Source organism: Equus przewalskii, chromosome 14 (assembly GCF_037783145.1).
Source record: "Equus przewalskii isolate Varuska chromosome 14, EquPr2, whole genome shotgun sequence".
NCBI lineage: Eukaryota > Metazoa > Chordata > Mammalia > Perissodactyla > Equidae > Equus > Equus przewalskii.
Window position 1 is genome coordinate 77,573,283 of NC_091844.1, and position 24,764 is coordinate 77,598,046.

Sequence of the window (24,764 nt, forward strand, 5' to 3'; positions counted from 1 at the left end):
ACGTTCCTCTTGGGAAAAAAATTAATATATACATATTAGCGTATATGTATCTTTGTGTGTATGTATGGACACATACCCATGTATTATGTGTATGCTATATATGTAAGTATATGTAAATATATATATATGTATACGCTCACGTATATATATTATATAGAATTTATTCTAACCTGGCACAGAGCCTGGTGCCGCCGACCTCCAGTCACGCTTGCTGGCTGGAAGATGAAAGGATGGGTTAGAATCAACTTTGCCAACCTGCACACTTCCCCCGCCATGCCGAGGTCTGTGCACTTCGTGGTCTCAGATGTTCACAAGCACGCCAGGAGGAGTATCGGTGCCAGATCCAGAAGAGGAAACTGAAGCTCAGAGATGGAGCAGCTTGTGGTGGCCCACAGCTACTAGGTGGTCGGGATTCAAACTCTCTCTAATTGTCTCCTCTTCCACTGTACATGCTGTGTCACCCTGTGTATACATAGGTGAAGGTTCTGGTAAACCAAGGAGGAACAGTGAAGAATCATCCTTGGTCAGGCCCTCCCCTAGTGCTCGGAAATGCAGAACAGGGCAGAGCAGTGCATCCCGTAGTGGAGTCAAGGGTGCATGTGTCTGGAAGTCCTTTCCAGTTCTCTCTCATGCCAGCAAACTCTCTCTCTTGCCCTGCAGGTGTCTGCTCACATGCTTCCAGGGACAGAGAGCTCACTATCTGTCAAGGCTGCTGATTCTAGTTCCAGGCATGGGACACTCTTCCTTCCTTACAGACCATCTCTGAACCTAACCGTGTCTCATTTCTAATTGGCTTAAACATCTCAACAGCAAGCAGCTTAAGGGTTGGGTGCTTCGCTCTGATTGGAGGCTCTGGGAGACACAGGCAGCCCATGACACGCCCTCCTCTCCATTGCTCCTCTTGGAGAGCCAGTTGCCCTCACCAGAGCTTCCTCGTCTCGTGCTCTTGGGGGACCTATTTTTAATTCCTGATGGGCGAGGCAGAGTGGAAGACATAGGACCTGGGTTTCTTCGCTTCTCCCTTAAGGAGAGATCTCAGCATGAACTTTCTCTCAGCCCAGTCTCTCTAGAACCCTGACTATACCCAGGGGGAGTAGGCATTTCCTCTGGATGCCTTTAACGGACATAAGGTGAAGTTCAAAAAGAAAGAAGAGAAGGAAACGGAAGGAAGGAAAGAAGAGACGACTGTGGCATCAGAGTTGACTTGGGTTCTAGCCACACTCTGGCACTGACTTACCATTTGACCTTGGACACCCCCTTCCCTGCTCCATTGTCACTACTAGGGAGTTGGCCTTGATTTTCCAGGGCCTTCCATTTCCGAACTTGTCTCCAAGGAGAGTCCTTGAATCCTGCTGAATCCCCATGTGGTCCAGCAGGACCCCAGTGTGGGGCTCAAATTTGCATCACCACTACCGGGAAGTGCCCCTGGAAGGTAGGAAACTAGACCCCTCACCTCTTTATGGCAGGCAGGGCATCCATTAGTCTTCAAGTACAGAACAGCTGATCCAGCTCACAGAGTGAGAGGGGGCTCAGCTGCCCCCACACTGCCCGGCATTGTGCGTGAGCCCTGGCGTAGCTGCGGCTCTGGTGCCATCCCTGCACTCCAGTCCTCTGGCTTTCCTGCAGCTCTGAGTTTTCTCCTTCTCTGGGCTGGAGAATAGGAGCATCAGCCTGGGGGTTGGGCTTAGCTCTGATGGGGAGCCCGCCTTTCTGGGACTTGTAAGATGCCTTCCCAGTGACCCTGGGAGGGAGACTTCCCCTGACCTGGAAAGCAAGAAGGAATCCAGGGGTCAGGACCAGGCTGCAAACTGGTAGAGGAGTTGTGCAGAATTGTTAATGCTGAAAGTAGGCTTGGAAAGTGTTTGCTCGAAGGACCCCGGTTGGCCATCAGTGCCCCTCATAGGACCCCTTTCCCAGCTTGCCAGCTCTTTCTCTGCTGACTCTGCTGGTAGTCAAGGAATCAGGGGCATGGCAATCTTGATTTTCCTCAGTTCCCATAACATGGCCTACAAGAAACCCAGAAATGCGATGACATTTGCAAAGACACGTGTCCCCAGTTTTAAAGAATGCCACATGACAAATATTGTGCATCATAGTGGACTTTAGATGAGACTTGTTTTAATTGTGGTCATCATGAAATGCTGTGTGACGTTGTGGTGAGGAGCGCAGATTGGAGCCAGACTGCCTGGTTTTGAATCTGCATCTGCCACTGACCAGCTGGTGAGCCCAGGCAGTTACTGCTGCTCTCATTCACCAGCTGCCCCATCTGTAAAATGAGAAAGCCAATAGTACCTGCCTCCTAAGGCTGCTCTGATCATTAAGTGAGTTAGTATACGTACGTGCTCAGAGTGGGGCCCAGCACCTAGTACGGACTCCTTAAGTGTTAGCTGTGTTTATTTTGATCTAAAGCCTCAGTGAATATTCTCTGGAAAGTAAGTGTCTGGGATGTGCTGTGGGTTCAATCATTTAATGGTTATTTCTTAAGCATCTCCTGTGTGCAGAGCTATTCCTAGGTGATGGAGTTTCAGAGCTGAAGTCAGCAGCAGTGGTAAACACAGTCAGACATCACTAGTGTGTGTCGCCATCTGTGCCACTAAAACAGCCAAAGCATCATAGGAGATCAGAGGCAGGAGAGTTCCCTGAATCAGGTAACTTTTCAGAGGAGCTGGGAGGTCCAGAGTGGGGGTGGTGGCACGGAGCAGATGGAGGCAGGAGACGGGGGGCAGACGGTGGGTTGAGAGAAGGTGGAGAGGTTGACTAGAGATGACTTAGGGGTAGGGACCATTCTCAGTGGGAGAGTGGAGAGTAGCTGATGAGAGAGGAATTGCTTGAGAGTGAGTTTTCAGTGTTGGTGGGAGCAGTAAGCTCTGCTTTAGTCTTTTCAGTGTGAATGCCTGCAGGCACTGGGTGGACATCCCTCCACTCTGCCCAGCTCTGGCGTCGAGGGAGAAAGAAGCCCATGATGTGCTGGTGGAGGCCCCCGCGGCGCAGGACTGAGCAGGCCCCGCTGCTCCAAGGCAATCAGCACAGGCCCCTCTGTGTCCTCCTCTCCTAGAAGGGCCAGACAAAGACTCGCTTGTTCTCTCCTGACATCAGACCTCGCCCTCAGGATTTCTCTGTTCTTCTGGAGCAAGATCTCACACAGTGATAAAGAGGGAAAAGGAAGGGAGGAAGCCAGTGAGGGCTGTCTGGGTGTCACCATGCCAACCCGCTCCCAGAGTAGAGGGTAGGAAGATGGCATCTGCCGGGTGCGCCCTGTGCACCTTTCAGGTCACACCCCACCCCGGGACAGTCCCAAGTTGCTGAGCTCCTGGTCAGAGCCGAACGGGAGCTTCTGGGATCGGTTCCAACAGACGCTAGCTGCCTGGTCGGTAATGGACAAAGTATTAGAGGGTCAGATTAATTAATTGCTGCATACAATGCGTCGATTGTTTTCTGTTTTTTTTTTTTTTCTTAAGTAAGCAAGTGTTTCATCTAAGCACCTCGGTTTTCTATTTTCACAAAGACATATAGAGAGTTTTGCCTTGGAAATTTCATAAAAGCTTACTGTTTAGGGGGGATCTGTGAGATCTCTGGTCTAGCTTCTGTCTGATCTTTTTTTCAGGTCAGTAAACCAAGGCTGAGAGAGTGGGAGGCAGTGTTGAAAATGGAGAGTAAAGGCTTTTTGGCCATGTAGTCCCAGGCTGCAGGACTGGGGTACTGTATGGAAAGCACGTGGCACAGGACCTGGCTCACGGCGGGAGCTCAATAAATGTGATCCTTGGATAGTTTTGGAACCTTAGTTTGTTCCAGGTGAGATCAATAAACGAGCTCACTCATAAAACAAAATGTGTATTTAACCAGTACAAGGGGAACTCCTGATTCCTTCATCCTAAATCGACCCGTCCTGAAACAACCATTTACTTTCAAGATACAGGTTAAAACAGGGATTTGACAGTGGAACTCCGAGTCCTTAGTCTAGCGCTAATCCTTAGTCTAGTGCTAATCTTAGTCTGGTGATTCTCAGACTTAAGGCCGAGGCCACAGGCTAGTACGTGAAAGCTGAGCCTGTGTTCCACTGTCTCTTCAGTGTGTTTCCCACACTCCACAGGGCACCGCACGACCTGAGATTATTTTGTTTAGCGGGGTTCTCAGATGCTATGAACTGAGGAGCAGCTCCAGACCTAGTGTTTGAATAACAATTTGCTATCTTCAAGTGGGATTAAGAAATAACCTAAACAGTACTTGATCTGTCTGTGAGGCCTGCGAGCCCCACAGGGGATAAAGGGCAAAGCTTTCACATGTAGAGTCATTGTGGCCACAAACACCAGCCTGGGAACCCTGGCTGCAGGGTGAAGCTGAAGTCAGGATTGCGCATGGTTGACTCACCGAGAGCAGGGCTGGGCTTCAACGTAAATTTGGAGATAAACTTGGGAAGTTTGTTTGTTTGGTTTCATCGTGGTCTCGGTCGATCGGTTCAAACAGGGAAGTTCCACAGTGACTTTGCTGCTTTCTCCGTGCTTTGCGGGTTTCCTGCCGGAGCATCCTCTGTGAAAGAAACGCCATACTCTGTACGTCTATCAGCACAGGGTTAGAGGGACAGATCACTAATGGAGGATCCCCGGCTATCTTACTTTGCACTTCCAGAGTATTCCCAAGATCCAAAATATAATTATAAATGGAAGTTTCAGCAAAGTGAGCTACAGAAACTCATTTTGATGAGCTTGGGATAAGATTTCAGCCTTTTATTTTTAATCTTTACATTTTGCAACTGGAGTCAAGTTGATTCAGCCACAAGACAGATGTTTCCCTCAGTGGAAAAGGTGATTTAAGGGATTAGCGGAAGGGTTGGGGAGGATGATTACTAAGCCAAATGGATGAATCTATTAATTTTTTTCCCCCAAATGTTGTGGTTCCATTTCTGACAAACTGGTCAAGATCAATGCCTTAGAAATGACCTTGAACAGGAATTGAGTTACTGTGTTAAGAAAGCATTGGGTACTACAGCTGTGAATTTGAACACTTTTTACTGCTAAGAGGACTAAAGTTTAGAAAATATTCAGGATGTTGAAATTGATCCCTCTGCTTTGTCCTTTTTACAAACTTCTGCTTTTATGCTAAGGGCCTACCCTGACGGGTCTGGCATTTTTAATGAGAGGATAACGCCCCTTAGTGGAGAAAGTACTTAGCTGCAAGCTCGTGCATTTGCCAAAGAAAAGGTCTGTTTTAGCAGAAACATATCACTTCAGTAACTCTTAAAATTAAACTACTTATCTACTTTTGAGGATTATTGTGAGAATTAAATGAGATAATCTGCGGGCAGCTCTTAAAATAGCATTCAGTGCAGGGTTGACACTCAAGCCACAGCTGCTGTTTCTGCGGTTATCTGATCATGAGGATTTTTGGAGGCAGGGGGACGAGTGAAGTAATCTTTTGAGTCTTCAGAATTTCGGTTTCAGGGCCGTCTGTGTCAGCTCTGATGTGTACTAGCACAGGCGGCTGAAGACTAGTACGTCCTTACCTGGGACAGGATGCTTACTGCCGTCCCAGCTGCCCAGAGGCGGCAGGCAGGGAGTACCACTCCTGAAGGTGCACCGAGGTCTCCCAGCTGGATGCATTCTCTCCTTGCAGGAATTTGGGTTGAAAGGAGCATCCACAAAATCCAACGCCACCCCCACTTGCTGAGGAGAGGAGACACTGGCATTTGGCCGTGCCTGTCCCTGATGCTGGACTTCTCCCTGCTGGGCCTCTTGAAGCGGATTAACAGGGCCAGAGGTGGGAACCCATACTGAGACAGCTTTGCAAGCTTCTCTCTGTGGAACATGAGTCACTGGTCATCTCCTCCCAGCAGTGGGAGACAGGATCTTCTCAGATCCTACGGTCTTTTCCAGAACTTAATTTGTGGATCACTGAGGCCACGTTTTGCTTTTTTGGTGACTCATGTTTTCTTTCTTTTAATTTTCAAGCATAGTATAAAAACCCCTGAGTCTGTTTCTTCATATGCCTGAAACTGATTATGTCTTTATTAAACTAGGTGTGAAGGTGGGGAGACAATTTTCCTTCCCTCTCTCTCTTCTTCTTTCCTTCTCTCCTTCCTTCCTTCTCTCCTTCCTTCCTTCCTTCTCTCCTTCATTCCTTCTTTCCTTCCTTCCTTCTTTCATTCCTCCTTCCCTCTCCCTCTTTTCCCCTCTCCTGCCTGCCCACCCTCATTTCTTCCCTCTTTCTCTCTTTCTAAGTAAACAGCTGGAGCTCAGACAGCAGGTCCTTGGATACAGATCTGTCATTCACGCCATCACTTGTCGACTCATTTTTCCATGTATCCAGCAAACGCATACTCCGTGAGTGGCCCACTGTGGCCTCAAACATAAGTGAGCTCCAGTTTGCCTCCTGGGGTATTCACCTTCTAGGAGGAGAGGCAGACAGGTAAGCAAGAGAGACAGGATGTGGAAGGGTGCTTGTGACAGGACTCACGGGGCTATGGGAGAGGTGCACTGGGCAGGGGATCCCCCCAGGACAGACAGCCATCATGGCAGGCCCCAGGCCAGTGGTGGATATAAGTTTGCCTGGCAGTGAATTCCTTTTAGAGCAGGTTTAAAAGCCACAGAGGAAAGCTGGTCCCACCACTTCATCACAACCACAAGACTGGGATCTGCCAACACTTGTTAAGACTGAGCCGCTGACAGCTGTCACTCCAAAGGCCCCTCCTCTCCACCCACCGCACCAAGCCTGTGATCTCAGCTGTGAGGGACCTGGGTTCCCTTCCTCCCAGCTCCTGGGCCTGACTGGCAGCTGATGTCCACTAACAGTTTCTTCCTCTCCTCCATCCCACCCCAGAACCCCTTTCCGCAGGAGACCCTCCCAGATTATTCCAGCTCAGGTGAGTCACCTCCTCTCTTGCACCACCTTCCTCGAACACTCTCCCTCCACCCACATAAGAGTCTTCCGTCCTTTATAATCATCTTTGAACACAGCCTCTCTCCCTCACTGGATCGTGCTCCCAGACCAGCTCAGGGACCACGTCTTATTTAGCTCTAATCTCTGAAAAGAACAAATGTTCGTGCATTTGTTTCCTTGACCATTTACCAACTTTCTTTACTCTATTAAGGACTGTGTTAGGTAGGAAGTTGGAGCGATGGTTACGACCTGCCTTCAAGGAGCTCCACAGACGTGGATGGATACTGTATTTTTGACGGAAATATACTCAGGCTAGACAGGGTGTCTGTATTAGGGCCATGGGAAGGAAGATGTCCGTTCTAACGTGGGAGCAGGTGGCAAGGGTGAGGGGGGGTGTTGGATTTGGGTGGGGAGAGAGATCGGCTGAATTATATTGAGTATGAAGTGAAATGTGGGCAGATAGATAACCCGAGAGAACGAGTAGACTTTTGCCAACTAAACAGAATCTTTGGTTATACTGGTAATTCTAGAAATTTTGAAAAAGGTTGTTAATTATTCCAATTAAATGCTGTCATTTCCTGGGCAATGTAAGTAGACTTCCAAAACCTTGGTATCTGTATTAACAGCAATGTTTTGTAATTTCATGGAATTTTTTGAAAGCCAATGGACATAGCTTTGCAAATTATCCCCAGCTTAGTGCCTTAATGTTACAATTTTATTATTACTATAATTGCAGTGAGACTTGATTTGGGTTCCTAGGGCTGGGACTGTGGCAGGTCCTCAACTGCTTCTCAAATTCCAAAGGAAAAGAATCTGAATTAAAGAATGTCATATTAGACCTTTGAGTACACATAATCTATTAAACCAGGCTGTCCAAGCACTGCCTAATATAGATACTTTGGGGCCTGCTTTATTGAATATATGAAAATTATTCGTAGTTAGCATATCTGTGCATTTCATGATATTTCATGCTTCAGAAGTACACAAGGGCTGGAGACAATTTCTCTTTAGTAGTTTGTTTCACCTGATTTCCGAATCAGTGCTTTTCACAGCGATGAACTCTGTAGCACTGCCTGATTGCAGCGGTGGCCAATTTTGATATAGCATGGGGCATTTGAAAATGCTGGGACTCTATCATCACCATCCTTCCCAAATAACTTGAAATCCAAAGAGCCTCAGGAACAAGACCTGGGATGCTCTGCGGAAGTGCTGTTGGTGTGCAGTTCTGTTTCTTAAGTGGAAGTTGCATCCCATTTCTAATTAACTTAGCTCATAGTTTAGCATTAGGTTGCCTGGATACATATCTGGAAATTCTTGGGCATTGGCATTGTCTAAAACCCTGTGATGCTGGAACTGGGAGGAGTTTCCCAGATCATCTAGCCAGTACTGGTAGGTTACAGACTATATGGATGAGGCTCAGAACCGAGGAATGACCTTTTCCAAGGCCCCATAGCAAATAGGTGACTGAGATAAGATGAAGACACAGAGCCTGTGTCTCCCTGTGCACTCAGTGGCATAACAGTCACTGGTCTCTCTCATGTCCTTCAGACCCAGGGTTACACAGTAACCGTCTGACCTGCCCAAGGTGCCAGGCTGCATTTCCGCCCAAGAGTGTCCCTACTCTGCTTTCCGGTTTCAAAGTTCCCATGTAATAGGTTTTCAGCTGATTCTCCCAAACTTCTCTCGCTCTCCTGCCCCCCAAACGCACTTTCTATTTTATGGTTTCATGCTTTCCCTCATTAGGACCATGCTCATTGACCATGCATTTCCCCGTCCCCTTGAATGACCCCTTCTCCCCCATTCTTATCCAAATGAGAGTGTATGACCAAAATATCAGATGACCTGAGATCCTCTCCTCCCAAGGGACATGGAGGAAGAAACTTAAGTTTTGTTGAAAGAGGAGCTCCAGGAGGTCATGGAAGTTGTGTCCACGAATGAATGACTCCATTCATTCCACATGTGTGTATGGAGGTCCTACTATGTGTCAGCCCCTAGTCTAGGAGTAGGGGATACATATGTCAATGGTGATCGAGATTAAAAAGAAAAAAAAAGACAATGACCGGGGGGCTGGGTGGGCCTAGGTCCAAAAAAGACTATTTTGCACTGGCTGGTTAGGTTGGGCTTCACTAAAAAGTAAACCCTGAACAGAGGCCTAAAGAAAAACCATGCAGATATAATGGGGGAAAGCATTACAGGCAGAAGGACTAGCAGGTGCTCAGGTCCTGTGGCAGAAACATAGGCAATAAATTCAAAATGAAAAAGGTGAGGAGGCCGGAAGCAGTGAGAAGCCAAGGGAATGAGGGGCAGTTTTAGGAGATGAACGACGTTGGGATAACACAGCACAGGGCCTTGTTGACTGTGATAAGTGTCTTGTATTTTACTCTAAGTGGAACAGGAAGTCATTGAAGGGATTTAAGCAGAGGAGTGACATGATGCATTGTGAAAGCATCGCTCCAGCTGCTGCACAGGCAGTTGACTGACGGGTTGAGAGTGGGTGAGAGGGGAGCTGAGAGATCAGCTTAGGAGGCAAGTATGATACTCTGGGCAAGACATAGTGATGGCTTGTGGCTTGGTCTACAGCACTGATGATGGAGGGTGTAAGAAATGATCGAATTCAAGCTATATCCTAAAAGGAGAGCTGAAGAGATTTGTTAGCTCAGATATGGTGTATGAGAGAAAGAGAGAAGTCAAGGATAATACCAACATTTTGGACTGAGCATCTGGAAACATGGAATTGCCATTGAGTGAGACAGAGAAGACTGGAGAAAGGGCAGACTTCAAGGGGAGAAACCAAAACTTTCACTTTGGATGTGTTAGGTTTGAGGTGTCTATTAGAAGTCAAGTAGTCAATTGGATATATGAGTCTGGAGTTCAAGCAAAGGGATCGAGGCAACAGGTATAAACTTGGAAGTCATCAGCTTGCACACTCTAAGGGGTATTTAAAGCCCTCGTAGATATTAACAGTTGTGTAGGAAAGAGGAACTCTTCTTCATGGCCAGGAGATCAGGACTAAGACCAGCGAGTAGAGCAATAAAAATAACAATAGTAATAGCAATTATGGCAACTATTATTTATGCATCTGACTATTTACATATGTTATGTCATTATTTCCAAAAACCACCCTTGAAGAGGTTGAAATAAATCCTGTTTTACTCATAATAAAACTCAGACTCAGGGAGGTTAAGGAAATGTTAAATACGTTGATTAAGACGACTTATCTAATAAATGGCTGAGTTGGGATTCAAACCCAAGTTCACGTTCTTGTTGCCAGGTCAAATGTCAGAAGTCAGATGGCAGCTCAGTTTAAGTAGGTCAGTGGAGTGGCCTTTCTTTCATCTTGAGAGTTTCTGTCAGCTCTCCCCTCCACTCCTATCTTCAGGTTGAGCCTGTTGGGCATTTCACATGCTGAGTGAAATAGTGCACGTCAGGACACAGGATGCTGCCCAGGCCAACACACGACACACAATGTGAAGCAGGGCAGATCAATTTGAAAGCAGAGAGAGGAGACATCAAGAAGATAAAGTCACGTTTCTGCTCTAAACACTGGCTGCAGTTTAAGCAAAGACATTACCCACAGGTGCTTGTTGATTTCGTTTCCTAGTTGCACAGGTCAATGAGGATGCCCACTGTGCTGGAGGCAGTGGAGAAGGCAAGTGCTGTGGACTCCATCTAGGAAAGCAAGATCTGAGGGGTGATATAGACTTGTCCAAGGTCCTGTAGCTCATACATGTTACAGTGCGGATTTGAACTAGACTTTCTAGCCTCCAAAGCTCATACCGGTTGCGCTGCACTCCTTAAGAAGAGAAAGGAGAGGAGAGGCTGGCCTTCTGAGAGCACGTTGTGCGCGTTATTATCCAAGTATCGCCAGCATGCAGTTCCGCGGATGGCCAGCAGAGGGGACTGCGCACCCGGCTTTCTCCAGCCCACTGCCCGAAGCCATGTTGAATGAGCAAATGTCTGCAGCAGACGCTGTGAGATCTAAATGTCTCCTTGGCAGGAAATCCGCGAGGAGCACTGCGGGGTTGTGCAAACAGCCTTACAATGTCCGCCTGTGTGTGTGCACTCGGCTTCGCCCGCGTCGCCCACAATGCTCTGTTTTTTTTGGATAATGGGGCTCTGTGGACCTATACGCCTTGTCATGCAAAGGGAGTGACCTATGTTTGTCATAAATGGGCTCTTGTATGATTAATAACCATGCGAATGAGCCCGCAGCAGCCGCTCAGCCCCCGGCTTCATCTCTTCACGGAGGCGGTGGTCGGAGTCCGCTTTCTTCCTTCCCTCCAAAGCAGCGGTGCAGAATTTATTGCTAAAAGGGAAATGACTTGTTTGCATTGTGGTTGCAATTTTTTATATGCAAGACAGGAGGCGCAGAAAACTAGTATTTGTTGTCCGAGGCTGACTGCAGGCCAGATGCTACACTGGGTACTTTACCAGCATGATCTTATTTACTCAATAACAACGTTGCAAAGGGAGTATTATGATTTGCGTTTTACACATGAGGAAAACTCAGATTCCAAAAGGTAGAACGACTTGCCCAAGGTCTCCAAAGCTCGTGCCGTTTCCACTAAACGACTCCTCTTCCTTTTCAGTGTGGTCCAAGGTCCACATACCTGGAAACACCTTCCTCATCCTGCCTGGCTGTCCATACACTGAAATTGGTGATTTTAAAATAGAAGAGGAATTTCCATTCCTGGGCTGCACTCTGTTTATTGCACCTCCTGGAAGACGTGTGTCTGTGCGTGTGTTCATTTTTCTGAGAAGACTGGTTTTCAAAGTCATCTATGATCATAAAACAGCAGAGTCAAGCTCCCCAAAATATTTCTGTTTTGGGAAATGCGTATTTTCTCTGGCCTATGCCTCTTCCCAATGACCAATGCTTACTCTGTTCACTTTTTCTGCAGTTGACCTCTCACGATTGTTGCTATGTGATGACTACTTATCTAACACTTTCCGTCCATTTCAGTGGACATAAATGACGAGCTGTGTGCTGACCAGTGCTTGGTGTTGGGTGGGGAGGAGTAGTTGAAATGGGTAACATTCTGAAAATGAAGAAGACATAGCCCTTGAAAGAATTCACAGCAAGGAAGCTTGTTAATTCAGCCTGCGGGTCAGGTCAGAGATGTCGGGGAGGAAATGCAGTTTGATTTGGTCCTTGAAAGATAGACAGGACATCCACAGGCAAAGGAGAGGGCAAGGACGTTGCAGGCAAAGGGAACAACATGAACAAAATAACAGAAGACAGAAGGAGGCCAGAGCTGTTGGCCTGGTCTGTATTCTGGCGTGACCAAAGTACAGAGGGTTCAGAGCAACTGAAACTTGAAAGAGCTTCAGGTCAGGTTTTATAGCCCTGAATACCAGGTGAAAAATTGTCCCCATCTTAATTTGACAGCCAGCTTGGAAAGCGTTTACGCTAAAACCTGCCTTCGTTCTACCCAGCAAGCGCATTCACCCAGCAAGCCCCACGTCCCACTCGGCCCCGGAGTCGGCCTTGAAAGTGGCTCCTGCACAGGAGCCTCCCCTCCCGGCACCCGGCCAGCTCTCCCCTCGCTCACCTTTCCTTTCCCAGCTTACCTGATGGTCTTTGCCGCTTGCTTCCGGTTCAAGCCAGGGATTTTATTTTAAAACGTTAGTTTGGTTTGCAGTGAAGAGGATTTTGAAATCAACGTGATTGCTTCTTCCAGAAACTGGGAACAAAAGCAGAGCCACTCCTGCCTGTGAGATTTCTAGGGAAGTTTCCGGCCCTTTGGATGTCCTTGATGCTTAAGATGTCGTGAAGCTTGCCGACTTCCCTGGGCTTCAAGTTCTTCAGGTTTTTAGTATGACAAATGGCTTTTATTGATCTTTTTGGTACTTATATAATTTTTGGCATCCCACACTCCCTGAAGTAAATTTGGCCTAGGAAGTAAAACCCCTAAAGCTTTGGCGGGTCCATCCCAAATCCTCCTTGGGTAAACAGGTGGGCCCCAGTATAAGAAAACTCAGCCTCTGGAATCCTGGACTTACAAATCAAGTCAATCCATGGCACTGGGGCGGGGGGATTCTTCAGAGGTCTTTGGCTTTCCAGAAGGACTCCTTCCGATAGCACCGTGCCGCCCTGTGCCTTGACGTGCTCCGTCGTATTTCACCACCTGACAGTGAACTATGGAGGCAGAGAAACTTCAAGCAGAAATGTGTGATGCAGCTGCCCAGGGAATGAAACCCAGGCAGATACAAGGAGAAAGTCTTTTTTTTTTTTTTTTCTTTAAGGTTGTATTGTAAGATAACAGAAGTGGGAGAGATTTAATTCACCAGCATTCATTTTACACGGACAGGTCCTGTGCCACGCTCAGAGGCTGTGCGGGATCTGAGGTGCTTAGTGTATCTGGTTCTGGATTAGTGGGAGGTGAGAGGGAGGTGAAGATAGTGACTGGAGGCAATAAGGAGAGATAACAGCAAAGAGAAGAAGGTGATCTCAGGGAGATGGGGAAAGTTCAGCAGATGGAGTTGGGTGAGAGAATGGATCTAAGGGGTGCGTCAGTGCAGAAATCTCAGATGACACTGTGATTTCTGGCTCATGTAGTAGGATGGATGATGATGCCTTTCATTGAATGAGGCAGGAGGAGGATATTTGGGGAAGGCAGAACATGAGGATATTAAGGCCTTCCCCAAATTTGTACTTGCAGCAAATTCTCTTAGATTTATGGGCCTGGAGTTGAGAAGGGAGGTCCAATTTGGGGCGAGAAGTTGAGCAGTCATCAGCATAGGGCGACTATTGGAGTCGGGAGGGTCGCGCCTGCGAGGGTGAGAAAGGGGCGAAGAAAGGCCTTGGAGACCGACATTTAAAGGTCAGATGGAGAAAGTAGAAATTTAAGAAGAGCATTCAGAGAGACGAGAGAGGAGCAGGAGACAGAGGTCATGGGGCATCTGAGGGAGCAGGGTTGGATCAACAGTGCACATGGCAGTCCTCCTCTGCAGCTCCAAATGAGGAAGAGGCGCTGCTCTGGCCCATTTAAATGCCTGAGATAGAACTCTGGAAAAAGGGGGTTGGACATCCTAGTGAACGGACAGTCTGTTTAAGCTGAATCACTGATGGTCTAACAGCCCAAACTTTCGGTAACTTCTCAGTGTTTCCTTTCATTTTCTAAACTGAGGTTGAGGCCGTCTGAGAGAGGCGGAATAAACAGCTTGCCCAGTGTTACTCAGTGAGCAAAAGGCATTTCCAAGACCGCCACTTAGGTCCCCAGGCTGCCGGCTCTGGAAGGGGTTGCTTTCCCTTTGGACCTTGGCAGAACTGGCCTGGGTGGGCCGAGACTGTCAGCTCTCGCTCTAGGTAAGGGGCCGGTTGATCAAGCAGCTTCCTCATAACCGTGTCCTTGATTTCCCAAGTGAAAGGCAACAAATTCACTAATGACTTCCCCGCGGTGGGCTGGTCCAGAGCCAACCCCAGGTTGATTGTTTCCATATTCACTAGCATTTGAAATTGGGGGGCACCATTGACTTTCATTCTCTGAAAAAGAATCTAATGTTGCCCTCATTTCTTGGAGACTTTTTCCTGCTGTAATATTGGTGTTTATGGGGAAATTAGCTATGATGAGGTAATAGTCTATTTTAGAAAACTGAACTCAGATATTGAAAGGGCTGTTTTAAACCTGCACTTAATCGTTCCGTTCCATAATGGTCTCTCGGTACTTTTTTGAGAATTCCCATGGATTGCCTGACAACTGGACTCAAGCAGCTTGTATTCCATGGGGAACGCCAAGCCCTTTTGAGGGACACCATGGTATTAATAATCGATGAGAATATTCAAGGCATTTTCCCATTTAAGTGCCATTACTTGTAGTGTTAAAACGTTTTGAAAACACATTTTAGCCATTAACTCATCTTTATTGTCAGATGAAAGTGCTAAATAGACTCACTCTCCTTCAGTTTTCCTCCTTCATCTTGGAATAAAATCATCTGCTGGATTCTTGGCCACACATTCGGCAACAGAACAGAAAACCTATAACTTCATTGCAGAGGCAGCTGATGGGGAAGGGAATTCCAGCCGAGCCCAGCTATCAAAAATCATTAACCTGGTTTAGCAGATTCAGGCTCCTGGAATTTACAGGCTGAGCTACTTCTTTCCATTGGTGTATTTTCCCTCCAGAAAAACAGGTGCTTATATCGTTTAAGAAATGTACCTTTATGTTAGAGAGTATTTCGTTAAAACCACCTATTTTGTATCTGATATATTATAGGCTGATGGTTAACTGGTTTTGCTTCTCATTCAGAACAAGCAAGCAGTGTAACTGTTGTCTGAGGAGGTTCTGCAGTTTCCAGGAGGAAGTGTCTCTGAGCCGTAGGAACAGCAGAGGTATCAGGGCTGCACCCTTTCCTCCTGGGACAGCTCCCTGGATGCTGCTGATGGTTCATGGGAGGCAAGCCAGAGGGATGCTGGCTTTGCAGGGCCGTGTGGGGAGTCTGCAAGCCTCTGGTGTCACTGGCAGCAGCTGCCATCCTGGCTGGCCTCCTGATTTCTCCAACTCTGAACCTTGCTGATCAGCTTGAAAGGCAGAATGTCTTCATAACCCTCCTAAAATCACATGCCGTCCCCAGAAACGTTCCTAGAGCCAGCACTGGACCGCTTTTCTCCATTCCGCTGGGGAAGTCTCGGGGCGCCATTGCCATTAGGGGCCAGACTTACAGTAAAACTAAGGATGGCCAGTAGCAGGATGCAGCTGGAGGCGCTGGCCTGAGAGCAGAGACCAGGGCCCCCTTGTAGCTCTGCTCCCAAGCCCGGGCAAGTCCCTGACCAGGTTAGCAGCTCCTAGACTTTTAAATTTCATAAACCAAAATTTCAAAATAAACTCTGGGGATTTAGAATGGAGCTGTCACTATCATTTTGTAAAATAAAAACACCATAGTGCAAAACTGTTGGAATGACTGTAGCTTTCTGCAAGGCTCATGGCATAGCCTTTATTTTTCTCCTTTTCCCTTGGACTGATCCATGCTGTGGATCCACTGGGCGGCACAATCTTAAGGATTTCTTTTCCAGTGCTAACTGTGTGCCAGGCCCTGTGCTGAATGCTGGGACTACAATGAGGTGTAAAGACCGCCCTGCCCGGGAAGACCTTATCCTCCGAGAGACACGAGAGAAAGCATGTAATTGCAGTCCACACTGACGGGCCTGTGACGAGGTAGACACCGCAGATCAGGTGAGCAGAGAGCAGCAGAGCTCACTCAGGGGAGTGGGGTTTTTTATTTGAGGTGGAGTCAAAAGGCAGGGAGGACTTTTCCTTCTGGAGGCCCTGACTTCCAAACGTGTACTTGAAAGGGAATTTTGGAGAGGCAGTTGCCAAGAGTCAGTGCTTAGAGGTCACATGAAATTGGATTCCAGACCCTCTCTGCCACTTGTGGGCTTGCACAAGTTTCTAAATCTCTGAGATTATTTCTTTATCTCTAAAATTGGGATAATAACAGTTCCTACCTCATGTGGTGGTTGTGAAAATTAAAATATGATAATACATGAAAAGTTCTCATCACTATCGCCTGCAGATCATTAAAAAATGCTAGCTGTCATTATAATTGAAACAGAAAGAGCAACATGTGCAAGGGCCCTGAGGCACTTCTCCTTTGAGAAGGGCAAGGTTTGGCTAGAGCGTAGAGTCCAGAGGCAGGGAGAAAGGGAGGGGACAGAGGAGATAATAGAGGCCAGAGGCCAGGTGTTCTGGGTCCAGTGCACACATTTGGATGCATTATATCCTGCAGGCACTGGGGAGCCACGGAAGCATATTAAGCAAGGAAGTAACATAATCAGATTTGTGTTTAGAAAGATGGCTCTGCCAGCAGTATGGAAATGAATGGGAGGAAGACAAGACTGAGTCAGGAAGATCAGATCAGAGGCTGTTTACAGGATGCAGGCAAGCTCTGCTGAGGGTCTGAGTTAGGATAGTCAAGGTAGGGATGGAGAGAAGTAAGTGCGCACAACTTTGTGAAGCACCAGGGAGGGATGTCCGCTGTTTAGCACGTTCTGACGAGACCCCACTAACGTGGAACAGAAAGCCTCCAGTGGCAGCATTACACGGTGCTTTATATTTTTATGTCTTAAAAGTGGATTTGATGTCCCATTTACTTTTTTGTGTTAGTGGACACAGTTTGAGATTGAGAGCCAGGACATCTCCATTCTGGTCCCTTCTTTGGTCCTAAGGTACTGTGGGTCCTTGGGCAAGTTCTTTTTGTAAAATAAGAGCTTTAAAAAGATGATTCCAGTTCTGATGTAGAATGTATTCTGATGACATTTGGCACTAGAGATGGGGAAATCCAGAATCCATCTGGACCACTTTGGGAGGACACTTACTCGACCTGACTCATGAGTTCTGATCGGTAAAATGCGTCTAAGAATACCTTCCCTTCCTTTGACACATGCTCCTGTGGAGGACAAATTTGACCAGACACATCTTGGACAAAGATGTGATGTTATATAGATATGTGTGAGTGTTGTATTCATGACTGGTCTGTGGCTTGTATGCTAACTGGATTGCAGAAAAACATGAGGATCAACCAGCACTTCTTAAACCCCCAAATATTGAGTTATAGATAAAGAATCTAAATCTTTGATTTCTTAAAGTCTTTACACCAGGGATGCTAAATATTGTAGATTCTGGGAGGTATTGGCTCATTCAAAGTGCTAACAAAACCCACGCTGATGATAGAGGCATTGAGTATTTATCATCTTAAGAAAAATATTAGAAAATAAAATCCTGAAGGCTGCTGTTTTATCTGTTTTTTTCTCACCTTCTGTTCTTTATTGATAAAAGGTAGTATTGGCTTAGGAATTCTCCTTTCAAATAGTCAAAGTCACAAAAGAAATCTTATAAGTGCTTGTTCTCTCATCATGAAAATTGGGCATTGAAATTCTGGTGTACGCAGGTAAAGGTCAGCATTCACAGGCCTGCGTGCTGGGCCTGAGTCCTTTGTTAGATAGGAAACCAATAAATTTCCTTACAAACCATGGTCACATCTTTTAAAACAAGCTCTGGTTGATTTTATTTGGTTTTACACTCTGGGAATACAGCTAATGCTATTATTTAATTATTTTCTTCCAAACAAAAACAGAGTTCCAGATATGAAAAAAATATGCACGTGGGGGTGGGAGTGTGTGTGTGTGTGTGTGCACGTGCATGTGTATGTGCATGCACACATGCTTTAATTCTCTCCTCTTTTTTGGAACTGGAAATGTTAGCAGAGAACTCTTTCTTTAAGAGAGTCGTTGTTTTCTACTGAGCAGCCGACTCCCATGGAAGTGGTTTTGAGCTCAGAGCCAAGAAAGTAGTCATAGAAAGTACCATGTGTACATCCCAAATTGTCACCCCAGGGAGATGAGAGCCTCCCTTGGCAGGGACATCAAGCAGTCTTTACGGGCAGTGTGAGCAGCCCTCAGTGACTAGAGAAACGCCCTCCTTCTAGACTATTTGGAAAAACATTTGAAAGGACCCATTTCAAAATTACCTTGCAGTAAATGAGCCTTGAGGATAAGCCTTCTGTTTTTGGAAGACTTGATGAGACACCCAACTTGTGTCTTTTGTTCCCTTCTCTCTCCTAATTCCCCTTGGAAGCTGGAGGACTTCTCTCGGCCAATCCAGATTCCCAGCATCCTTCATGCCTGGGTGGCAGCTCACTTCTTCTATGAAGCTAACTTTTCCGGGAGCCTCCACCCGACACGGTTCTCTCTCTTCTCTGAATTCCCAAAGAAACATGTCCCTCCCTAAACACGCCATTGAGTGGTACTAGTGTAGAGCAGGCCGCTTTGGAATGTAACAGAAACCGTAGACTCTTCAGAAAAATGAGAATGTGTGTACAATAATATGATACCCTGCATGTACTTTCCACAGACTACAGTCTCTCAAAGTCCCCAAACAGGGACTTCCAGGAGTCTGGAGTCCCAGGTCTCCTGTGCAGAAAAGAGCATAGACTTTGGGTTCCCGTGAGTCATATGTGACTCTGTCTTTTATTCTCCTGTAGTCTTTGGAAGGATGCTTAACCATCTGAGCCTCTTTTTCTTCCAATAAATGTGAAGATAATTCTAGCTAGCTGAAGGGTTGCTTTAAGATTTGAGTAGACTAAAGTATGTGAAAGCTCCTAGTATAGTGCCAGGCTCACAGGGGGCACTCAGTAAAATGTGCATGTTCTTGTCCTGCTCATATATAATAACAATAATAATAATAATAGCTTTAATCACTCTGATTGGTACTTAATATGTACTGGTGCATACCATTTTCACATTCAATTAACATTTTTGAACAATTACCATTTATCAGAAATTTATTATGTGCTTCTGGGTCGATTACGTTCTTAAATTAAACCTGTGCTGGGTCCCTAACTAGGATGCATAGCCCCTGAGCACTAGGCTCTGGCTCCCATCGTTGCATCCCCACCCCCAGGGGCCCTGTGTATTCAGGGGTCCAACAAGGGATGGACTAATTCCCTCAGGGTCATTATTAAAGGTGGAGTTTTTGTTAGGAAACCAAAGAGGGACAAGGAAACTTCCCACGAAACTGTTACAGATTCCCTTCTTTGGGAAAGGAATCTGTTTCTTCCTTTTATTTAGGTAGGTCACTGTCACCAAGAGAGTCAGTGCTGAGGAAGGTGAACTGAGTCTCTTGGCAGTAACCCCGGCCTCTGCTTCTTTAGTTTGCTGGCAAATCAGTGTTACCCCTGTCCTTTGACATTTCATTCCTTTTCAATAGAGATATTTCATGAGCCACGTTGGTTGGTTTTTCTTCGTTAGAGATTTGTGTTTTCCTTGGACTTGATACTATATTTATGAAATGGAGTAAACATAGACGCAACCATTTGGTTAAAAATTGCAGTGTTTGATGATTTTTCTGGCATTTACTGAAAGAGTAACCTAGCTATTCCTATTTGCAAAAGCGTTTGTTTATGCTTGAGATTTTTGTGTTGAAAATGGATATTAATCTATATTAAGCTATCTGAAGACCCCACCCTCTAATTATCACAAGCTTACATAAATATTGTTCTTTTGAGAATTTCGTTTTCTTTCATAAAGATTTATATCTTTTTCAATCAGCTTCTTTATTTTTTTTAAGATTGGCCCTGAGCTAACATCTGTTGCCAATTTTCTTTTTCCTTCTTCCCCCCAAAGCCCCCAGTACATAGTTGTATATTCTAGTTGTAGGTTCTTCTGGTTATGCTATGTGGGACGCCACCTCAGCATGGCTTTATGAGCGATGGTAGATCTGCGCCCAGGATCCGAACTGGCTAATCCCTGGGCTGGTGAAACCCTGGACTGCTGAAGCAGAGGTTGAGAACTTAACCACCCGGCCACGGGGCCAGCCCCCTCAATCAGCATCTCTATTTAAATTTACTAAGTCTAAGTTTTCTAATCCCTAAAAAATATATCTTCCTCTTGGTATATTTTGAAGATAAAATACGAAAATGAATCTAAAATACAGTGTTTGACACATGGAAAAATATCTTGCCGTGCCAGCTATTAATACCTTTAACTATTTACCTGATTATCGTTAAAGCGCTTTGCATAAAGAAGCCTAGATATTGAGAGACTGAACCTGAAAGATAAAGAAAAATGCAACTCATATGATTCTGGGGATGTTACGTTTCTCTGATTCCCTGAATATCTTAAACCGTAAAATGAGTTGTAATGTTGAGTAATTATAGCTAATATTTGCACAGATTTTTACAGCATGCACAGTGCTTTTACATTCATTTAATTTAGTCCTTGCAAGAATCCCATGAGGAGATATTATTACATGACTGTTGTGCAGATGAGGAACCCAAGACTCAGCTAAAATTACTTTCTCTAGAATAATGGGAGAATTAGATGTGTTTATATTTGTGGAGCTCTTTCAAACTTTTCTCTATGATCTCATCCATCTACTAGTTACACTCTACATCTTTTGAGAACATCAGTTTGCCATATTGTGATTTTGGCTTCCTCTGTGCTTCAGATTCTCAAGCCTGTGTCTTAATCGTTATCAGTAAGTTCCAGCTTGCAGAGCCGCGGGAAAACAGGCTCAGCAAATAGCTAAAGCCATCATGCCACAGACCCAGTGGCCCAGATGCCCACATACTTTCCCTTTGGTGGAGAAGGAGCAGTCCTGGGAAGTCCAGCCATGGAGGAAGACTGGTGCCTCCAAGAGCCAAGGGCCGTTCACAGTGGCCACCAGTGAAAAGAGGACCCCTTTCCAATACCCTTCTCCAAAAGCAGGAAATATCTCGAGTAAAAGAGTCAGAGAGTGTATTTGCAGGCCCATCCCTTCGTGAGTACTTATCCAACTGGTGTATCCTTTCCTTTCTCTCCATCTGCTAGCCAAGACCTTGTGTTTCCCTTGCTGCGCCCTTGCTGGCCCCTCCCCACAGGAATGAATTTAGATCTCACAACACTCATGTGCGCACTGGAGCTGGATCAAGTCCCAAGGAGGCCTCACTTTAAGATGGTCTCTGAAGATGCCAAGGGAGTGGGTGTGTGTGTGTTTAAAGGAAGCCTAAACTTTACAATAGATACAACATACTAGTTTTGAGTAATAAACATGCTCTATACATTACTGCCTGAGCTCCTTTATGCCTGGAATCCCTCTTATCCTCCTTTGTCTTCTGTTTCTAATATTTGAGTACTTTTTCATCTACATTTTTTACTCTACTTCTCCCCTTCTTCAAATTGGTTCTCTTCCCCCTCCTTTCTTATTGGGGATACTTTTCCTAATCCTTGAACTTACATAAGCAGCTTCTTTACCTATAAAAACTGCCAAGAATCATCATCAGAATCGTCACCATCTTAAGGGACTCCGATTAAGGTCCTCAGGTTAAGGTCCTCCTAAGGGGCTCAGAACACCTGTTGAGTTGATGTATTCTCTCTGACATAAGCTCCTACACCATAGGGAAGAGTGACAAGTAGCTGGCATCCCTTGGGACAGACCCAGCAGCAGGTAACATTAGCAGTGTAGCCATGGAGTCATCAAATAGAACCTGGAAATCAGATTTACAGCGTTCCCAAGTACAGCCCTGGACTGCCAACCAGGCTGCTCTGCCACCCATTTGGCTGCAAAACCACTGCTGTACCCACGGGAGCTCTGAGACTCAGTTCCTCCTCAGCATGACATCCTCTCTCTAAGCCCACTCTCAGCCGGAGGAGATTTCTCTTTGTCTCAACTATCTCTTAGCCATAATTACTTTTTTTCTTTTCTTTTTTCCCAATCATAAAAAACTGTACTGATTCAGTAAAACCCGTTTGTTTTTATTTTCTGGATACCAAATCTTGAAAGCGACCATTTTTTCTCCTTTGCTTTGGCTTTCGGAAGTTCAGTCCAAATTGATAAGTCATCTCCAGTCAATGTGGAGACTTTATGGCCTAGCTGACCTGTGGTTCACCTACTACTTGCCTCTCTACCGTCATCTTCCTGTTCTACTTCTATTCTTCTCTCCCTTCCACTTTTATTATGAAAGTATTTGCATCCTCTACTAGTGTATAATAACTTATCTTAAAATCTTTTATTGAACAAGATAAAATGTTTTAAAATAATCTTCATGTTAATTAATCAAGCCATCTCACTAGTAACGTGGTGCATGACAATGTATTTTGTATGCACTGAGGAGCTGTTAGAAAAGGTTGGAGAGTCTCTTTCATGAGAAATACGGCTGGGGCTGTAGTGGAAGCCCCATGGGTGAGTGGCCTTCTGAGTAGAGCCCTGGTTCCAATTGAAAACAATCATGGCCTCTGCTCAGTGATCATCTGTGTGATGTTAACTCACTTTGTAGACCTTAAGCCACAATATACTTCGATGAATTCTTGTTGATTTTGGAGGGAAGCAGTAAGCATCAACTCTTCTTGCCATGAAGGAGATGCAATATTTCTGTACTTATTCAAGTTACTTGTGTTGGAATACATGTTTTCTAGGTTCCATAAGACTGGACTTGACCCCTAAAACTATAATAATGTCCCGAAGTTGTTGCTCTGGGCAGTTCCCGTTTGAAATGTGAAACATCTAGGATACTAAGAGTTTCTTAATTGACCTTGGTTGATGTTAGAATCATGTTCCCAAATATTTGACCATATCAGCCGACCCGCTTGAATAACCTTTGAAGAGAGAGAATTCTACAGCCAGCTAATATTTGGATGTATTTCCACATGTATTCCTTTCAGTCTGTTACTAATTTTAAAGGCTTGACATATTTCTCACCTAGATACTTTGGCAGTAAAATCCTGCACGAGACAGAATTTTCAGAGGAAGCTAAATCTATTCAGGTGTCTTGTGACACATTAATAGCACAAAACTAGGGAAATTAAGAATATTTAACTTCCATTAAGGCATTTTATATGAAAGTAGGGGCTGCTACTAAACAGTACAATCATGTTCCTACAAGAAGTGCCTCTGAATCGGAAGTGGAATGGTTCATTAAGCTGGAAACAGATTCTTTCTGAGAGACCCAGAAGGGTTTATGGATGTTGCCCAGTGGCAGGGATGGACCATACCAGTTCCGAATTTTATTTTGGGAGAACCTACCTCAAACAGGGCTTTGCTGAAAAATATCTTAAAAGGAAATGTGCTTCAAGGCAAGGGAGGAAGAGAAGAATGACGGAAGAATCTTTTGGAAGAGAGAAGCGTGGTATTTGTCTTCCATTGTGTGTTTGTGTGTATGTGTGGTGTATCTGCATGTGTGTGGTATGTCTGTGCACATGTGCATGCATGCCCAAATATTCACATACCTCAAGATGGAAGAAGTCTAAAAAGTATCTAACCCAACCTTCTGCCCAACACATGGCTCATTTTTACAATATTTTTAAGGACTGATGTAGCATATTTCTACTTAAAAACCACAAGTGACAGAAAGCGCCCTATTTCACAAAGCAAATCACTCAGTATTCAGAGAATTCTAATGGTTAGAAACTTTTTCATGACATTGAATGAAGCTCTTTCTTATGTCCTCAATGATCTTAGTTCTCTTCCCTAGAGCCACATACAGCCTGTCTAAATCCATCTTCTATAGGAAAATCCTAAATACATATTTGAAGGCAGTATGATAATCATGATAATGATGGTGGTGGTAATTATCATCATCATCCTTGTCAATAGTAAAAGCACATAACATGCTTGAGCACTTCAAGTGCTGTGCTAAGCATTTTATATTTTTATATTATTAATCCTCAATCCTTGATGAAACAGATACATTTCAAAAATTCGTTTTACAGATGAGAAAACTGAGGCTTTGAGAGTTGAAGGAGCTTGCCCTGGGTGACAGAGCTAGCAGGAAACAGAGCTGGAATTGAAATCGACCTCCCTCAGCAGTCTTTGAGCTTCACATTGGTGGCTTATCCCACAGATGACGTCTGCAAGTCAATGAGTGTTGTCTCAGGGCGGGATTGTGGAGACTAGATTACACCACCTTCTGCACCTAAGGCAACTGCTGGCTACATAGTGTCGCACCCAAAGTCATCCTTTTGTGCATTCTTCTCTCACCACACCTTTCTTATAGTGGCATATTTTAAAAAATTCCTCGTATTGGCATAAACATTGTCGGAAGGGATGTGTATAGAAAATTGCAGCCCTGCCCGTTCCCTTGTACTGGTCCAGTGATTTTTCAAGTTGATCCCTCACAACTGAGGCGTCTCAGTCATGAATTAGAGAAGTGCCTTGCAAAGAGGACACCCAGCAGGGAGCTGCGACTCTATAAATATGTGCTGACTGAACGAATGGACGATGACCTCCTGGGGAAAAGAGTTTACTGTCTAGAGCTGAGAGCAGTAGAAATTGTGTGGTTTACTTAAATAATAACTATGTTTTCCCTATTTTTTTTTTTAGGTTGAGATTGCAAATATGTAACAAATTTGTTTTTCTCTGTTGATTTGCTTCACCTGTGCAATTAGACTGCAATTTCATTGAGAATCACTTTTTTGATAT

At 45.3% G+C, this 24,764-nt stretch overlaps 1 protein-coding gene across 12 annotated transcripts in view; it reads left to right on the forward strand.

The window, feature by feature from the left end:
- The window catches only part of CYRIA (CYFIP related Rac1 interactor A), a 102,512-nt gene that overhangs the window by 45,580 nt on the left and 32,168 nt on the right, over window positions 1-24,764 (forward strand). The window contains exons 1-4 of one of the 12 annotated variants that reach the window (XM_070574388.1): window positions 5,611-5,754; window positions 6,216-6,402; window positions 6,569-6,856; window positions 11,463-16,046. The exons of 4 other annotated variants lie outside the window; for them this stretch is intronic. The gene's annotated coding sequence lies outside the window, so the exon portion shown is untranslated. Of the gene's footprint in view, window positions 1-3,604; window positions 3,793-5,610; window positions 5,755-6,215; window positions 6,857-11,462; window positions 16,047-24,764 lie in introns of those variants that run through there. 7 more of the 12 variants (XM_070574387.1, XM_070574389.1, XM_070574390.1 and 4 more) reach the window with 7 other exon arrangements.